Source organism: Cydia splendana, chromosome 21, assembly GCF_910591565.1.
Source record: "Cydia splendana chromosome 21, ilCydSple1.2, whole genome shotgun sequence".
In the NCBI taxonomy this organism is placed as follows: Eukaryota; Metazoa; Arthropoda; class Insecta; order Lepidoptera; family Tortricidae; genus Cydia; species Cydia splendana.
Window position 1 is genome coordinate 7,387,641 of NC_085980.1, and position 21,289 is coordinate 7,408,929.

Consider the following 21,289-nt stretch of genomic DNA (forward strand, 5'->3'; position numbering starts at 1 on the left):
TATACTTTTTATATGAACGACGTGACTTCTTTTAGAAACGTTTTTTCTGAACAAAGGAAAATCTATTTTTGTACAGAAAGGGCTTGGGTCACTCTACGATCATTTGTATTCAGGGTTGTAAGTGTATCGTAGGTTTGTCATTTATTATTAAATGTAATCTAAAAAAATAAAACGTATAGTGTGTTGCTAAAATATTAGGTAAGTAATATAAAAAAATGTGGAATTAACCCTCTGTATTTTAAACTCCTTCATACCTTATCAAACTGCACTCGGGACTTAATCGCGTATTTATGTTTTAAAATTTACCTCCGACGTTTCGAGGACGGCGTTGTCCCCGTGGTCTCGGAGAAGATTGGCTCAAGTTGACATCAACATCTTCTAGCCGCGCGAGTTTTTCGAACTACCCGCACTTGGTCTTGTTTATCAGTTTGAACGATTTGCGCACTAGGGATGTTACTCTGTCGACACACAACACTAACGATATTCGATTTATCGACTGTCGATATTCGTTTCCGCTTACATTTACTAATGACTGGATTCCATGTGGATGAGATCTTAAAACCCTCGTCCCGATTAAAATTTCAATGTTTTTTAATTTGTTTTTCAGGAGAGCATTCATCATCATCATCATCATCATTTTCGAAGCAATGAGAGGGAAATGCTCGCCTAAACAATACAGATACATATCTAGGCTAGCTATAGAGAGTAGAAATACTATAGGGCACTAGAAATAGTTGAGATCATTAATCTTTTCATGTGTGAATGTTAAATGTTGATTGATGAACCCTTTTGTTGGTATGGAAGATAGGTTAGTCATATTTCAACAACGTATGACGTCATATCATTGACTTGTATGAATGTTCCAATTCTATTATTGTAGCTGGAATATGTAGCAACTTTTTCACATTTAAGAATGACTCCCGTTATTTTACCTTATTTTTCTTACATGTAGCAGTTGGACCAAATTACCAAAAAGATACTTAAGTAAGTACCTATATTCGTTAAGATCGTAATAATTTCAACAATTAGACACTGACCATGTTAACTTTGCACAAACTTGGCAGTAAGAATCAGGGATCGTACATTTTCCAGCGTTTTTGGTGCACGAAGTATTGTTAACGGAATTGGTATAAATAATTTCAACCCTAATGATTAATTAGCGTTTATTACGTTGATATTAACCTTAATTTACCATTTCAGTAATAATGAATAGTTTCGATATCAAACTTTAGAATGCGTAATTTCAACCTTCTACCATACCATTTCAGTTGAAATTATCTATACCAATTCTGTTAACACCACGCGAATCGATTTGGTGCAGCGGAGTGGTGTTAACGGAATTGGTATAAATAATTTCAACCCTAATGATTAATTAGCGTTAATTACGTTAATATTAACCTTAATTTACCGGGTGCATTACATTTGTTATAATTACTTTTCATATATTATAGTTTGATATATCGTTATTTTGAATAACGTAATAAATGGCATACTACCGTATTTTAATACCTAATTAACGGTATACATAATGTTATTATTGGTATAATGGTCATAAGGTATATCTACACTTCGTCTAATATACATTGCCATAATTATTACATACTCTAAAGCATATTATTTGTTATAACAAGTGACATCACATAATTATTTATGTGGCATAATAGTTGCATGACATAAATGGGTTAGGTTAGGTTGGAACTGCGACTCCGCATAAACGAATAACTACCGAACAACCCTCCTTGGTTAGGTTAGGTTAGAACTTTGACCCTCCGTAGAATAAAATACTCTAGGAAAAAAAGTGGTTTAGGTTAGGTTTGAACTGCGGCCCCCGTAGAACGAAAACCGTGAAAAAATTGGATAGGTTAGGTTAGAACTGCGACCTCCCTAGAATAAAATAGCTAGCAAAAGCAGTAGGTCTGCGTACTATTATAAAAAATATGTAAAACTTTACGTTATCAGTAAATAAAATATGACAAAAAATGTTATACAATATATGTATTTATACTTGATAAAATTGTATGAAGTATTACGTTATACAAAAATATAATATAACAAATGTCATTATAAAATATGTCTATATACTATTTGAAAATTATATTACATTAGGCATTATACCAATGACAGTTTAGATGAAATCTCAATATAATAAAGGAAAGGTATAATAAAAATTACATTATAACATACAATATTATATCAAGTGGCGTTATAACAAATGTATGATAGTTTTTTATAATTATATTAAGCATTACACACCCGGTAAATTAGGGTGTGTAATGCTTAATATAATTATAAAAAAACTCAGTTCAAATCAGTCAGTTGAAATTATCTATAGGTACCAATTCCGTTAACACCACTCTGCTGCACCAAAAATGCTGGAAACTGTACGATCACTGGTAAGAATACATATACCTACATATTCCTATACGCTCCATTTATGACGTAGCACTTGGTCCGACGAAAACTTAACGTGGTCCGACTCCAGAGAAATCTTAAATTTGATGAAATGTCTTATACGCATTTATTTAAGTCTCTTTATGTTTACCCTATATTAGTTTTTGGAATAAATAGTGAATTTCTTGACCCAATAAATAACCGAAGGTTGTCAAGCCAAGCATGCAACATTGAATCAAAGGGTCGATGTAGAAGAGATGATGTGCATTGGACCATGACTCCATTTCATAAATATCCCGAAGATCGGCTGACTTGATTACGATAAGGACTCATAGGTCCTCTACATAAATTGTGTAATAAATATGGCTCTCACGTTTTGGGAAAGTTTAGGTTTCTGAGTCAGAACTTTGTTCTGTTAAAGATTTTTCATACACTGACGGGGCGAGAACTCTGTTTTGACTTGTTAAGACACCTATGTTAATTCTCACAGGGTTCCTAATAAGGTAACAAGATTTCAACGTGAATACAACAATCTTAACAATTTTTTCCTTTAATATAAAATTTGGAATATCGCTCGCAGACGTATCTGCATGTTTAAAAAATTGATCTTAACAATTGCAGTAATAATAGAAATGTGCTAAAGAGAATTTCCAAAAGTTCCCGTGAAATGTTCTTCTGGAGATCGCGGGTTCAAACTCAAATTTGACGGCCTCCTAGCCTAGTCGGTAGTGACCCTGCCTACGCAGCAGGAGGTCCCGGGTTCGAATCCTGGTAAGGGCATTTATATGTGTGTTTATCACAAATATTTGTTCCTAAGTTATGGATGTTTTCTATGTATATAAGTATTTATATATAAATATATATTATATATATCGTCGTCTAGTACCCACAACACAAGCCTTATTGAGCTTACCGTGGTGGGTCTAGGTCGATCTGTGTAAAATTGTCCTATAATATTTAAAAAAAAACCTGATAATACAGCTTACGTACGTAAATGTACGGACTATAATAGCACATTAAACACCTAACTATGAAACCAACACAACAAGTGAATTTAAGACGTGACGTTCCAAACTAGATAACTTTAATTATGCATGCAATCGCTAGCACCTCGTAAATTTAATCCGGAATCTGAATCAGGTAACCGGGGCACGTAAACTTGTGCATACGGGGTAATCTCGGAGGGAACTACAGCGCGGTACATCGCTGTACTACACAGACTTTAACAGTAGGTATCTGTAACTATTGACAATGTTCGTAAATTCAATCCGGATTCAAAATCAGAAAACCGGGGCACGTAAACTGAACTATAGCTCGGTACATCGCTGTACTACACGGATTTTAACAGCAGATAGTGTCCAGCGACAGATTTCCGATTTCAAAATTTGATTAAAAGAAAAGTAGAATATAAAAATCAACTTGATTTGTTTTTATGAAAAGAAAATCATGTATTCTAAATGTCGACCTTCGCTGTGTACGCACATTTCGAACCTTTCGCGTGTATACCTACATACCGAAAAGTCACAAAACTTAACCCTTCCGTTACTAAGTGAAAAACTGCTCTGCTGGCCAGCGATCCATTGTTTAATATGTAAAAGTCACGAAACTAATTATTTTTAATCATTACTTATAATCTGTGTACTGTAGTAACAACTGTAACAAGTAACACTTCGAAGAAGGATTATTTCCCGAATGTATCCTGGTTTTAGCGCTACATATACCTGCATATGTGCCTCAAAGGCGGATCTCATATAATATTAACGAGCATATCGTGTTCTGGAAATTTAATTTAATATTTCTAAAGGTAGGTACCTACCCAAATATATTTATTTGAAATTAAACAATTTACGCTTGAATAGGTACCTACTTCTTGCTAGTTTATATGACTCAAATAGTGATATTTCGGTGGATTCAACTATTCTATTTATTACCGTAAAATGGGGTGAGTAGGGGCAAAACTGAAATTCAAACCTCGATAACATTTTATTTGTACACATGAAAACTGAATGGTGTATAGGTATAATAAGTGTTCCGGACGTTTGTATTTTAGTTTTTATTTTATTTTGGGTAGTTCCATTTCATAACTTTGACGATAAAGAGGAAAACCCACCTCACCCCGTAGTGCCTCGTATTTGGGGTGAGAGGGGTTTACATACAAAGGTGATTTTGGAAGATTGTTGGATCGATTTTTTTTTATTATGCGTATTAATACTATAGCTCAATTTTAAATTGGAATACATTATTTTTGTAGCAGTAGCCTTAAAATCCCTTCTCACCCTCCTCTCAAACCTTCTCTCCCCATTAATAACCCACCTCTCCCCGCGAAACCTACTCACCCCGTTTTATGGTAATCGTACAAAAGGCGGACTTAATGCTTGTATGGCCATTTTCAACCTTATCTTCAAAATATGTTTTTAGTCTAATTGTTAGAATACATGAATAAAATGTATGAAAGGCAATAAAACTAAATGGCGTCAATGGCAGATACATTTTTGACAATAAATAAATATTATAAGGACATTCTTACACAAATTGACTAAGTCCCACGGTAAGCTCAAGAAGGCTTGTGTTGTGGGTACTCAGACAACGATAAATATGATATACAAATACTTTAAATACATAGAAAACATCCATGACTCAGGCACAAATATCTGTGCTCATTGTACAAATAAATGCCCTTACCGGGATTCGAACCCAGGACCATCGGCTTCGCAGGCAGGGTCACTACCCATTACCCATATAACCATTCCAGTCGCAGAATCACAAAGTGGTAACTAAATGTCATATGTGTCGTAACAGAGTCCACACAATGTGTCTAGAATTGTTTCGAAACAAAGTGTCGTCGCCGTGTCTACACTTTTCCGTAACAAGGTGTCGACACATTTGTGTGCACTTTGCGTGCGGTTTGCGACTAAATCTGACAGCAAATTTGTGACAGCAAATGTCAATATAAAATACCTCTTGAAAACCAAGGTTTGTCAAACTACTATTAGTGTCTCGTGTGCTCGTAATTCTAGTAAGTCATCATGGGCAATGCAAATGATAATAATCGACCGAAACCATATAAACACCCAACACCCGTCAACCTTTTACAGAAAAGTTTTTAAAGAAATTCAATAAGCTACTTAGGTCAGGCAACGAATGCTCCAAAAGTTGTAGAGGGAAATGCTCGGAACACAATTTTTGACTCCGTAACTCGGTTTGACAAGTTAGGATGTGAACATATCAAAAGTCCCCGGCCGTAGCCCTTGAGCGGGGGGGAGAGAGGGGGCTTTGAAGGTCCCATTTTCCCGTTTTTCGATTATATCTCGGAAACTATGCATCTCAGCGACATGGCCACTTATACAAAGTTAATTTAATTTGTTACAAGTTTATTCAGTCAATTTTTTCGATATGTTGAATAGTTTTTGAGATATCCGCTCTTGAAAGTTTATTTAGGGCTCTCAATTTTATCTTGATATATCTATATCAGTGAAGGTGCTAGGCCGTGTTTGGTATCGTTTTCGTATAAATCTGGGGTGCTGAATCCATTTAAGATATCACATTGACACCATTCCACAAAATAAAAATAAATCTTTTTAGGGTTCCGTACCTCAAAAGGAAAAAACGGAACCCTTATAGGATCACTCGTGCGTCTGTATGTATGTCCGTCTGAATACACAAAATAGTTCTTTACCTATAGATGACAGGAAAACCTATTAGAAATGTGCAGTCAAGCGCGAGTCGGACTTAATGTACGGAACCCTTAATACGCGAGTCCGACTCGCACTTGGCCGGTTTTTTTGAAACTCTTCTTGACGCTTAACCGCTGAACCGATTTCGTTGAAATTTGGTATAGAAATAGTTTGCGTCCCGGAACAGGACATAGGATAGATCTTACAACCAAAATCATCTTTTGAAGGTGTGAAAAGTGGCGTGGAAATTTGTACGGGAAATCAATAACCGCTGAACCGATTTATATGAAATTTGGGATGGTCTACATCTTTGATTTAGTTAAAAATGATGAAAAAACATGACTTCAAACCTAAACTTAAACAGTATTAACTTCAAGAAGTCAATTCTGAATTCCCCCCTACACCTCATTTCACACCTTTAAAGGATGATTTTTGAGATAACTTATTATATCCTGTCTCGGGACTCAAAATATATGTGTACCAAATTTAAATTAAAACTGTTCAGCAGTTTAAGCGTGAAGAGGAGTTTAAAAGAAAGTATTTTAATAAGTTTATATGTTTTTACTTCGGAATGGTGTCAATGTGATACCTTAACTAAATTTGGTACTGCGAATTTATACGAAAACGATACCAAAACATGGCCTCGTAGCTTTACTGTTGTAGAAGTCAAAATAAAATTGAGAGCCCTAAATTCTTATTACTTGGCCAAACTTGTGTAGAAGGAAAAGGTAAAATAAAAGTCTTCGGCAGGAATATAAGACACAAATATATATTTTTTTTGCGTTACTATTTCATTCATCAAATATAAACATACCTTGATTATACTATTCTAGTGAGATCCTCATAGATAAACAAAAACATTTACTTAAAAAATTACAAGGTCGAAATGTCACGGAACTTGTGAGAGTAATATGTGAAAAATATAAACTTTTATGACAAAAAAAATCTGGACACAATTTAAGAATCACCCAATTGCGTCGAGGAATCATCTGTATTTTTGCTTGTTTCATTACCTCCTCGCTTCTTTTTTGTCCTTTGTATTCTGTAGCAATTTGTTAGATCTGCAAATAAAGATAACTTGCGTCGTCACGGATGTCGATTTATAGGTTTTAGGGAGTGCAGAATTCGAAAACGATGATCATTTTATAATCCAAGATGGCGGCTACGTATTTTGTCATAAAAGTGGAATCCAAAATAGTCATCATTTTCGAAATCTGCGCCCCCTAAAACCTATAAAACGACATCCATGACGACTTTTATGACATAGTGCATGGCCGCCATCTTGGAATCCAAAATAGTCATCATTTTCGAAATCTGCGCCCCCTAAAACCTATAAAACGATATCCATGACGACTTTTATGACATAGTGCATTGCCGCCATTTTTAAATTGAAAATGTTATCATTTTCGAAATCTGCGCCCCCCAAAACCTATAAAACGACACCCATGACGACTTTTATGACATAGTGCATGGCCGCCATTTTGGATTCCAAAATGGTCATCATTTTCGAAAGCGGGGCCCCCTAAAACCTATAAAACGACATACATGACGACTTTTATGACATAGTGCATGGCCGCCATCTTGGAATCCAAAATGGTCATCATTTTCGAAATCTGCGCCCCCTAAAACCTATAAAACGACACCCATGACGACTTTTATGACATAGTGCATGGCCGCCATTTTGGAATCCAAAATGGTTATCATTTTCTAAATCTGCGCCCCCAAAAACCTATAAAACGACACCCATGACGACTTTTATGACATAGTGCATGGCCGCCATTTTGGATTTCAAAATGGTCATCATTTTCTAAATCGGGGCCCCCTAAAACCTATAAAACGACATCCATGACGACTTTTATGACATAGTGCATGGCCGCCATCTTGGAATCCAAAATGGTTATCATTTTCGAAATCTGCGCCCCCTAAAACCTATAAAACGACACCCATGACGACTTTTATGGCATAGTGCATGGCCGCCATTTTGGATTCCAAAATGGTTATCATTTTCAAAATTGGGGCCCCCTAAAACGTATAAAACGACATCCATGACGACTTTTATGACACAGTGCATGGCCGCCATTTCGGATTCCAAAATGGTCATTATTTTCGAAATCGGCACTCCCTAAAACCTATATATCGACACCCATCTCGACTTTTATGACAAAGTGTTTTGCTACCATCTGCATGCAAGACATTTCTATTATTTTTACGTACAAAAATGGCCCCCTGTCAACTTTCAATCGAGATTTAATCGATAATTTATTCGATTAATATTCAGATTAATTCAATTTCAATCTATGTTAGGTCGACTAAACTAATCGCGATTAAAATTTGAGAATTAACTTTTTTTATTCCATTAATTAGTCGAATAAACAGTTAATCGATTAATGCCCATTTCTGACCACGGCATTTTTACACTTTGAGAATATCTGAAAACAAATCAACACAAGGAGCCATTTTGCAAATCCAGTAACATACCAGTAACTTTGTTATTACTTTTGACAGCGCGTGTCATGTGTCAACACAGAGTCGACACAAAGTCGAAACATTGCAACTACTTTGTGACTGCAATATTTCTCAGCCTTAAACCATATTTATACATCATAATTAACAAGTTTCGTAGTATGTAAAGCGTTATTTCTGTTATTTAAGTATAGTATACGCATCGAAGTACTAAAAATGCTTCAAATAATATAGTTATGAACACAGGCACTGAGAAGTAAACAATTTCATTTCCGGCTAAACTAAAACAATGTGGTGGCGCGTTTATCAAATCACTCGAGCAGTTTAATTCCCCATAATAATTTAAGTCATATTGTAATATAAATGCAAACAATATATAATTACGTCTTGTAATCCGTTTTAGAGATGGCGTATTAATGTCACTTATTTTTATTTAAGTATTTTTCCATCTGACAGTTTCCATTTGACAGGAACAAAATGAACGAATGAACGAATGATTTTGGCATAAAGTAGTCGCAAACCCGAAACAATGTGTGCACACGGCGACCACACTTTATGTCACTTTGTGTCATGTGTCGACCCTTCCCCATTTCTGGTAACTGTGTCGACACGGCGACGACTCTGCGACTGGAATTGTGACCGAAACAGACGGTGTCGACACAAGATGTGTCAACACCGCGTCGTAACGGCGACTGGAAATTGTTGTATGGGTAGGCCAGACCGGTCGACAATAGATAGACAATAGATAGGGATAACAAATTACCTAGGCTCAGTATTGTCTGCAGACATATTTTATCTGTGCTGTATTCCCTCCATGGCTCCATACATTGACAGATTTATTCGACACACATATCTATTTACTTATATCCCTGGATCCCAATGGCTATTGGCTGAATGCAGTCAAAAACTGACATCTGATACGTGTTCATTTCCAAATAAGTATGTACCCATACGGAATCTAAAAGTCTAACAAAGTACTAGAATTAGACCAAGATAAGTCTGCAACGATTTGAATAGCACACGCAGTGCAAGTGTTGCTTTATTTGTCAAACCTCTATGTAATTGTTACGTATAAAATAACACTTGACGTATCAAAATCGTTGCAGACTTATCTTGGTCTAACTCTAGTATATTACAAAATTTGAATCCATTTCATGTTCGAGTAGATGGACGATGTACGGCTTTAGTATTTAGTTTAGACCGATAACATCCGTTCTATATTATAGAAATGCATTCGTGAACAAATTATTCAAATAGCAATAACATGCACGGAAACCATTATGCATCGGCATGCAATACCTGCTGCGTTCGGTTCATAGTGCTGTTCGGGGTCTTATTCTAAAATGTTATACTTGCTGCTGCTACGGTCAATGTTACATTCTATAGAAAAAGAAAGTTTAATGACTAAAGTGTCATTCCATGGAACTTGCTAACTATGTAAACAAAAGTCACTAGTAAATTCATCATTCTTTGACAATTTCAATAGGTATGGCGTTTTGTTTACATAGTCGGCAAGTTCCATAGAATGACACTTTAGCTATTAGCCAAAAACACACTAGAGTCAGACCAAGACAGTCTGCAACGATTTTGATAGCACACGCAGTGCAAGTGTTATTTTAAACGTCATATTTCTATGAAATTATGACGTAGAAACAACACTTGCAATGTGTGTGCTATCAAAGTCATTGGTCTTGGTCTAACTCAAACTTAGGGAAGATTTTAATACAACAAAGTGAGGGTTTTACAGAAATTTGACATTAACAATGACATTTTTACACTTTGTCATTCCAAATACCATGCAGAGTTATCTTGGACCGACTCTATGTAAGTACCTACAAGCAAGCAGGGCCGTCGTAAACTATGCTGGGCCCCTGGGCACATAAGAATTTGGGGCCCTTTTGGAAAGTAAAGAAAGCGAATTAAACTAAAAATGTTCTACTATGATGTTCTATTTATTAAGGTGGCCACTGACGAGCCTTCCAACAGTCCAAATAGCGTGGCTGCAATCCAAAATCGGTCCGTGAATGTCAAAAGCGTACAATGTTTAATATTAGGATGCAGTCCATTTGGATGAATCCATTGTAACGGCATCCATTTGGAAGGCTCGTCAGTGGCCTGCTTTATGGGTAATCAAATATACTGTTACTGTCTGTCCTTCGGGGCCCCCTGATTATGGGGGCCCTGGGCACGGGCCCTGTATGGTAAAGACGGTACTGCATGCAAGAGGTGCTTTTTGAGTAGTTGTGTGCAGTTTATAAGAACGCATTAAATAAAATATTATGTATAATGATAATTATTCCTGTTGTATCTTCGTGAATAAAAAAATACAAGTGGCCATTAATCAAACGGAAAATAAATAATGCAAACCTTAAGGTCCAATGAGTTTAGGTTCTTCTCCGAACGCAGCTCGATGAGCACTGAGCGGACGGCCGTGCGTGCCCGGGATCGCGGATAGTAGGTAGTTAATTTTTTAAGTGAAAACTTTTTTACCGTAAGGCGTAAGGCGTAAGCCTCTCTTTCTACCGCGCGGCGAAAATGTATGCCTGAGCCTGCTGTTTCGTTTAGGCGGCGCAGGGCGCTTGCGTGACGTCATGTGTGACGGACAATGTCATTGTTTTTTGATTTAAATGCCATCTAGTGAGTTTCCCTCAAACTGGTATTAATATAACTGTAGTACTCACAGTGATGTGCTTAGGGGTTTCAAGTAATGCGACGATATAACGCTAGATGGCGTTAACATCAATTATACATAGTGCTGCAGACTATTTGCACTATATGGCGCTGTTATTAATATTTTGAGTTACAATGTCGTTGAGTTTTCGCTTCTGCCGGCACTTCCGGAGTGCAACCCGTTGTTTTTTTATAATATTTTGTGTTTCACTCAGTGGCAAAATTTGTTTAATCCACTGGCCTTGAAACCCTCGCAACGAATAAGGAGCTGCAGCTGAATAAGGAGGACAACAACAAACGTAACATCTGTAACTGTACCCTTTTCAAGCAAATAAATGATTAAACGCTCAAGAGTCCACTTTTCGAACTACTGGTTCACTCTCGCTCGTGGTTCTATTTTGGAATCTTTCACATGCTCGGATGTTAATATTAAGCACGAGCGGTTAAAAACAGCTTTGCCCCCTTGTAAAACAAATAACTACTTATTAATGTTGTTTTCAGAATAGCCGCTCCGGCAACAATTTATCATTGATATTTTCATATTGCTGCCGATATGAATTCCGAATTTTACAGTAAACTGCTCTAGTAAATAAAGTCTGAGCATAGTAAAATTTACACAGCTGTTAAGCCCTTTTGAATTTAATCTGGTTTGGATGGGGTTTCGCGAATCATTGCATGTTGGCAATATTACGCCATCTGTCATTATTTATGGAAGTTCACTGGCCGTTAAATCGGCTTGTGCCAAAGTATGCTATTGAACAGAATGCCTACCGCGAACCACGTTCCACGTGTTGCCTCCCTGTCGCACTTGTACATTCGTACGTAAGCAGCAGGGAGGCAACACGTCGAGTCGCGTCAAGATCATCTTGAACACCTCGCCCGCATAGCAACTTCTGCTGTTGACTGTACAAATACGAGCGATTTACACGCAAGACTAGCTGGCATCATTTAGATAGCTCCTGTGCTCTACTGTCTCTCGTTTTTTTTGCAAAAAACTCATTTGAAGGTTTCAGTAAATGCGCAAACTTCATTGAGAAATGGCGTTCAAAACGTGTGTTTCCCACTATGATTGTACATAACTGTCATGTAACAAAATCGCCTTGAAAAAGCAAAAGTTAGAGATCGTTCCCCGCCATTATGAAAGCATTTTATAAGCATAGGTATAGGTATAGGCTCAAGGCAGACTGAAACCTTTATAAACCAGAGACTGTGCGGAAAGAGAAGAGTCGTGAAATATACGGGATATTACGGGGACAGACTCTACGCAATTAATCAAGGCAGATTCGTTAATACTCGCAATCTTCACATACCGTCCTTATCAGCCGCTCGCACTCCAACAGGGGGCCGATTCTAACATGCTATGTTTTTCATCTAATTCTGATACGACTGAGTCAGCATACGTTTTGACGACCGGTCTGGCCTAGTGGGTAGTGACCCTGCTTACGAAGCCGATGGTCCCGGGTTCGAATCCCGGTAAGGGCATTTATTTGTATGATGATACAGATATTTGTTCCTGAGTCATGGTTGTTTTCTATGTATTTAAGTATTTATATATTATATATATCGTTGTCTGAGTACCCACAACACAAGCCTTCTTGAGCTTACCGTGGGGCTTAGTCGATTTGTGTAAAAAATGTCCTATAATATTTATTTATTTATTTATTTATACGTCGCTACCTAATACTGATTGGTGCTCACGGAATGCAACCAGGAATCATTGCATAATGCATCTCCAACGAAACTAACTAACGCAAGCGCGCATTGACTACGGTGGCTACTTAACATCAGGCCGTCTACACTCTTGTTTTCAATGGTGGTATAAAAAGATAGAATTAAGGAGATAATTTCTGCCATGCAATTCCGGTCCAGAAATGTCACCGTTGACAGCTGACAGATCATGTCCATAACCGTTCCATAACAAGAAATTCAAATCTGAACCGAGCTCGTTATCGAATTGTTAAGGGGCCCACTGATTACCAGTTCGCCGGACGATATCAGCCTGTCAGTTAAACACAAAATTTGACAGCATCGAACAACTGACAGGCTGATATCGTCCGGCGAACTGGTAATCAGTGGGCCCCTATAAACCACAATCGGCCTCCCTTTCAGAGCCGACTCCAACAATTCCAATAAAACAATTCAACAATTTACAATATCTAATAACCTTAAAATATCCAGTGATATCACGACGTATTTCCACTAAATCGGTCTTTAACATTTAATCATTATTCGGGCTTAGTAAAGTCCAGGAATTAGCATGTCACTTGTTTTCTTTTGACAGTTGGGTTGACCCTCTTTGATGACGGTTTAGATCGAGATCGGAGGGAATTATTGGATTTACCTAATCTAAAATTGGCGAGATTCAATGAATTCAATGTTATGATGTAGGAATTGTAGGATTATGAATAGCTAACCAGCTATTTATAATCCTTTTTTCTTCCTTTCTATAAGAAGAAGAGGATTTTTTTTGTTTCATGGCAGTAGTTAGGCATCTAATGTCTACATTAATGATTCAATAAATTATTAACTATACAACCCATTTACCCGAAACTTTAAGTAATTTTAATATTTTTTTGCCGAAATATTAAGCCTTTATGAATTATATTTTTTTTGCAAATACCTTTGTTTTCGACCGATCTAGTCAACTGACGCGTAGGACCTTATTTCAAGAATGTTTCAAATGTTTTGATTGTTGAAAGCGTAGGTATCTGACCACAGGTAAATTTGAGTAGGGAGGAATACGCTGTTTAGCAACTACGGCGGCTCACTGTCTCAAGACATCTTGTAAACTTGCCTTACAATATTTATATCCTTACTCCGTCCGTACCATATTTTATGCATCGTCCTATTTTATCTGTACCGGTACCGGTTTAAGTACTTGAATTAGGTCGGTACCGCGGGGATGAAGGGTTTGCCGCTATCTAGCGCCATTCTAACCCACCGTTGACCTACTTTGGCGCCTATTGGATGCATTACCAAGAATTTTGCTGGTATGAATAAATTTGTGTTAGAATTATGTGTTCTCTGTTATCGCGGTCATCTATTTGGGTCATAGGAGGATAATTAATCAAATGTCTGTCTGTGTGGGTGGGACATATACATTTTGTAGAAAACTCGTTCGCGTCTTTCCTGTAGACATCTAAAAGTTCAAGGAATCTAAAGCTAATTTTTACACGGCACCTTTTACAGGCGGGATACATTTTTTGAGTACTTGAAACTCAAATAAGAAAAACGGGTTATCTATAAACTGAAATAAACAAATTAAAATATTTTTCTGAAATAATTTAATTTGTTCAAATGCTTTAGTACGGGTTATCTATGTTCCAGAGTCGTTAACTTTTATGGTCGAAATTAAACATTCGTGAGACATATGTTAAACTGTTTCACTCACTCCTGAAACATGTTCCCAATAGCGACTAACAATTCAAGTGAGTGAAACCGTTGTCGTCTAAACAACTTTTATGGTATTGTTCACAGAAGTTAATGGTTCACCTCTTTCTAAAATGTGTTTGGCCCGGGTACCAAAAATTCACCACGTTCATTCTAAAATATATATGATAAGTAGGTACAGCCATCAGCAATAGATAGTACCGGATAAATCAACGCGCCAACGCGCCTAAAAGGGCCCCTTTTAGGCGCGTTGGCGCGTTGATTTATCCGGTTCTTTATAAGGGGCCACTGATTAACAGTCCGCCGGACGGTATCGGCCTGTTAGTTAGAACAAAATTTTGACAGTTCCGAACAACTGACAGGCCGATACCGTCCGGCGGACTGTTAATCAGTGGGCCCTTATAAAGATATATCTCTAGCCTCGTAAGACCCAAGTCAATTTTTGCGCTTTTGAATTTGGAACTTTCTCTTATTTGGTTTCATATCAGAATACCGAAAACTGATTTAACATTCTATAAGAGTTCATAACTCGAATTCAATTTACTTGTACAAGTACGCGGTGACGTACGAGGCTATAGTATCTTTCACAGTCTAATTGTTCTATAATTGGACATAACTTGTTGTTAGGCTGTTAGAGAATGGTAGGTAGATACTTATGACGTGTAGTCCGATCCGCTACTTTTGATGCTAAATTGCTAATTGGATATCACCTTGTGCTTTATCAACTGGGTCCATTAATTTTTATAATAACTATTATGTATACTTATAATTCTTGGGAATATATTGTCAAAGAGGGCCCCGGGTTACTTTAGAATGCAGCCGAGAATACTTATAGTGGTCAGCGTCTACAGCTACACGTTGGGCCATCATACTGACCCACTAAGATGGGCCAGCGTGTAGAGATGGTAGTGATGTCGGATAGCTTGTGGCGCGGCGAGATGGCGATGGGATGTCGATTTTTCGTCCGCACATCAAAGGTAGTGGGCCAGCGATGGTGCGTACGCATCTACACGTGGCCCATTCCATAGTGCGTGCTCTCAACCATCGCATGGCAATCTCGCTGGTCCAGCATTGGACCATCTGATAGAGGAGCCATTACCATCGCATGGCCATCTCGCTGGTCCAGCGCTGGGCCATCATTAAAGCGGGTTACTTTAGAATGCAACCGCAAACACTAACAAAATCTTATACTAGCAAAAAGCAGAGCTTTGTAAGGGCTCGCGGAGTTTTTCTACCTAAACCAGTGATGGGCAAAGTACGGCCCGCGCGCCAGCTCCGGCCCGTGAATGGATTTTATCCGGCCCGCCGGCGGTCGTATGAAATAATTAGAATATGGGCTATATGGCATTGGCCCACGATTATCACAAATCAAAATAAATTTTGGCTATAATTCTGGCCCTCCACTTAAATTTCCTAAACTTTCTAGCCTCCCATGAAGAAAGTTTGCCCACCACTGACCTAAACGTACCGGACCGCGATTTTGATCCTGTCCGAGGCTTGTTCCATGTTCGATCGAGTGGGTACGTCATAGGTCCGTTAAGGACGCAGCTATAAGTGTGTGCAAGAAAGAAATATACATACTAATTGGACCCCGGTCGCTGTCCGGTACGCTACTGTCTGTTACAGCTTTTACTTTGTCCATTAAAATCGTGTCCAGACGACAAAATCAAATTGCCAATATCATCCACACGTAATATACAAATTCATAAGCGCTTATTACATCCTAAACGGTCGCCCAGTACTTTTTGTAAGCAAGCCAACTGGCTTTCCTACATAATGTTGGGTCGGCGAGCCAATGTTCTTGAATTTATTTATGCGTCCACACCACACAATTGAGCGTAAAACTATCCCGTCTGGACACCTACAGGCGGTAATCATGCTGCTCCGCACATAAATTACGTATAATTTGCTCTCTTAAGGTTCCGTCACACAGGCGCGTTTTCCGGGCGGGGCGTGAGCGCGGCGTGAGCGTTTTATATATAAAAGCGACGCGACGCGCCCCGCTCACGCGCCGCCCGCAAAACGCGCCTGTGTGACGGAGCCTTAAAGTGCTCATCAAGACGAGTGAGATGACCAAAACAGCGTGTGCATGTTGCAACAAACGTGAGTTCCACTAAATACTGCCAGGATTACAGCTCTATCTTGAGTATCTCCTAAGTGCTCAAAAAGACGAGTCGGATGACCAAAACAGCGTGTGCCTATATTGTATAAAACCCGAGCTCCACTAGGTACCGCCAGGGGCCGATTGCATAACAAACTACAACTAATATTACAAGCGGAACTCCTTTTCTAATTTCACTTATTAAATAAGGAGTTCCGCTTGTAATATTAGTTGTAGTTTGTTATGCAATCGGCCCCAGGGTTCAGCATCAGCTATCTACTCTAGTACCCTACCAAGTGATCATCATGACGAGTCGGATGTCCAAAACAGCGTGTGTCTATGTTGCACCAAACCCGAGCTGCACTAGTTACTGCCAGGGTTCAGCATCAGCTCTATCTTGGGTACTACTCTCCTAAGTGCTCATCAAGACGAGTGAGATGACCAAAAGATCGTGTGCCTATATTGCAACAAACCTGAGTTCCAATAAATACTGCCAGGGTTTAGCTACAGCGCTACGAGTATCTTGGGTATCTCCCAAGTGCTGAAAAAAACGAGTCGGATGACCAAAACAGCGTTTGCCTATGTTGCACCAAACCTGAGTTCCAATAGGTACTGCCAGTGTTCAAGCTCTATCTTGGGTACTGCTCTCCCAAGTGCTCATTCTGACGAGTCGGATGTCCAAAACAGCCTGTGCCTAATATGTTGCACCAAACCTGATGAGCTCCACTAGGTACTGTCAGGGTTCAGCATCAGCTATCTTGGGTACTGGTCTACCAAGTGATCATCATGACGAGTCGGATGCCCAACCCAGTGTGTGTCTATGTTGCACCAAACCTGAGTTCCGCTAGGTACAGCCAGGGTTATACATCAGCTCTATCGTACCTACTGCTCTCCCAAGTGCTCATCAAGACGTGTCAAAATTACTAAAACAGCGTGTGCCTATGTTGCACCAAACCTGAGTTCCACTAGGTACTGCCAGGGTTTTGGGTCATTTTGTTGAACTGCACGCCGACGTTGCAATTGGCGTGCAGTCGGCGTGCAGTTTCCATATAAGTTGCAGTCGGGTTGTATTCCGACTGTATCGGCCCTAAATCACTGAAAAACCCCAAACATAATGTAATAATATGCTTAATATGCTTATCTTTATTTATAATTTTGGCAGTTCCGAGCAATAGTAACACTAAAACTGTTTCTCGAACTGAAAATACCCGATTTAAGTTTGCTATAGGCGTATCTAGATTAGTAAATTTTTCGCCAATCTGATTCAATTGCTCGATCGAATAAGGAGGTGCGGACGCAAACGCCAATTTGGCTCGTCGAATTCAACCGCCGATAATGACCGATATTACCGATAAAATGAGGTGCGGACGCAAGAATACCAATTTGTGAGGTCAGTATTTTCGTTCTGGGGCATTTTTTCAATTTAGAGGGCTCTAATATCACCATAAATCTAAAATTGGAGATTGACGCCAATTTCATTTCTGATCAAATCGACCGATCGACCGGTCAGAATCCAAAATTTTAACCCTTTATTGTATTTATCGTTGTTAGCACATAGTCCATTAGCACGAATTTTAATTCATAAATTTTCTAACAGATGGCGCTAGTAGTAATACAAAGTGTTATTCCTTTATTTTATTTTTTTTAGGTTTATAAAATGATATTGTTATGTTTGATAACACATCTAGACATGAATTTAAATTACTATGTTAAATTTCAAACCTATCAGTGCGATAGTTTTTCCGTAAAGTGTACCACAAGAATGCATAGTTTGTCGAATAGTGATAGGGCTCGCTTCGCTCGCCCTAATTATGATAGCAGTCATATAATAGGTAGTAACGGAATGGAATCACTCAAAGTACCTATCTACATAAAACGTTTTTGATCTTGCACCGAATAATTTGAAATTCACCACGCTTTGATATTCACGAACCACCCAATCCGATTCCTAGATTCAGTGCATTTTACTAAAAAGACCGGATAAGTGCGAGTTAGACTCGCCCAACGAGGGTTCCGTACTTTTAACGTGATAACGTCTTAAAATCGATGAGCACCGGTATTAGCATGCACGAAAAAGTGTCACGTTGTGGATAGATCTCCATGGTAACGTTGTGGACAGATCTCCATGGTAACGTTGTGGACAGATCTCCATGGTAATGTTACGGCAATTTTTCATCAATGTTTTCTTATGACGTTATCACGAAAAATTTTAAACTTTGCATAAACTTTGGCAGGAAGATAACATAGGTACATATCCCTATAACTTACATACCTGTAGCACTTGGCATGAAAACTTAGCTTACGGTATAGACAGTGGCGCTAGGCGTGGGCGAGGTGGGCCGTCGCCCACGGCCTCGCGCCCCAAGTGGGGCCTCGCCCGAGGCCCCTTCGGGCACAGTGAAAGTAAAGGGCCTCGTAGATGCGACTTCACCGCCCACGGCTAGATTAGTTCACGCTACGCCACTGCTGATGATAGACTTATTTTTGTCTTTCTCGTAGGGACCCGGAATTCAATGATGGCCGCCCGGCTCTCGTTGCGTCGGCGGTCTTTGCGTTATGGAATATGTACAAGCAATAAAGCTAGCCATCTCGTTGAATTATGCATGAATGCAATTAAAGCTCCTTTGCACTTAGGCCTTTGAGCCATGCTTGCTTTGAATTGTTTTACGCCGTAGGTAATGATAGGTTAGGCTTTGAATGTATTTTGATACTGCATTTTCAATAATTTCCGTTATGTACAGTTTACATAGTTTTCATAGCTAGCTTCTACCCTCAAAGAGTATCAGTAAGTATATTTATCTACTCTGTAGGCGACGGAACCTACCAATCCTTTGCGCTGCGCGCGTGCTGGCAGCCTTGCCGGCACGGATTCCGCTGCCAGCGCGCGTCTTTTGTTTATATGCATAGTTTTTTCTTGTCAATGAGCGACAAATGTATATTAATTTGCACATCATCTGTAGTACATTTTATGTGTAAATTAAATTTTATTTTATGTGTAAATTTGTATATATTCTGTGTTTTTCCGTGTCATTGTGTATATAGATTGTATTAGAGGTATATACTGTACAGCTGAAGTTCTTCGCGTTTCATTCACCATCGGCGGCCCGACAGCGTACAAACAGCAACACTCCTCTGTACATTGCTGGACATTATTATAAAAGGCATGAGGTCCACCAATGTACAGTTAACAGTGTGGGCAATGGTACATAGGTACCAGTAACTTCGTCTGCGTAGAATGATTATGATAAAAACTATAATGTCCTTTCTCGATCCTCAAACTCTACACACCGCACAGAAAAACTCAAACTAACAATGTTGTAAATTCTTAGTTTCCTGCTACACAAAGGTTGTCTGGAAGAGACCACTGGCTAATTATTGACTAGCGTGAGCTCTGATATGGCTTGCAATGCCGAACTTGCTTTTCAAAACTCTATCGCATGTCGGGCAGTAGAGTTGACCAGAAGTATTATAAGTGTAGGTATATTATAGGAGGGTTTCGGTCGGGATTAAGTAAATAAGGTGCAAATAAGGTGTAAGGTGGATACTAAGTATTTGTCATTGAAATCAGATATAATTCAAATATATTATGTTTATCTTCATCCTCTATTTTTTCACTGTTGCCTTTCAGCATGTATAAGTACTTAGAAGTATAAACCAAATTCTAGTCAGGTACCCATTTAATCTGTTTATCTATCTTGTGTTATATTGATCATGTAACTAATATTATAGTCTAGACCAAACTAGGGTCTAGACAATATTAGACTTAGGTATCCAAAATCTAGTCGAGTCCCTTGTCTAATGAATACCTTGTACCCAAATATCAGGTTGCAGTAATTAAATCGACACACAGACAGGATTGGGAATTTACCTATTCACAATGACTTGATCAATATTACGCAGAGATCTGACTACAAATATTTTTTACAGACATACATTTTATGTTTCAGTCAGTGACGGATATAGACGCTGCTGCGATTAGCAAGAGAAGGAACTCATTTTGAAAATGTCAGTCAATTGTATTGGACGTCGAGCCACGAACAGATTTCCATGACCAATCGCCTCCCGGGCGATAAAACGTATATTGGTTAACGGCTATGTATGATGATCCCTCATGGATGTCAGCTTCGCCTTGTTGGTGGGTTGAGGAATGGCAGCACATGCAACATGTAAAAAAGTTAAAATAAATTTTGACATCGCCTCCCGTTTGATACTTTGTCAGAAGATAGTTTAGATGTTATTATAAACTAGCTGTGCCCGCGGCTCCGCCCGCGTGTAATTCGGTCTGTGTCAGTAAGCGGCTAATTTCTAATCCTAATTTCTCTCCCTCTCCCCTGGAGGCGGAACTTGAAGTAAAGTTGACAGATGAATATGCTAGAGGACTGAAGTCCAGATAAAATATTTTACAATTAGGTACCACTAAATAAAACTACACTCCAAAATCAATAGTTTTATTCGCCCTTATTCAAATTTTACACGTGATTTAAACTTAGAGAATATAACCAAACGGAGTGGTCATTAACAGGCGTTCCCCTCTGTCGAAAATAGGCGGCCAATGGTCAACCGACGTTTATCTGACATGGCTATTTTTACGTTACGTAGG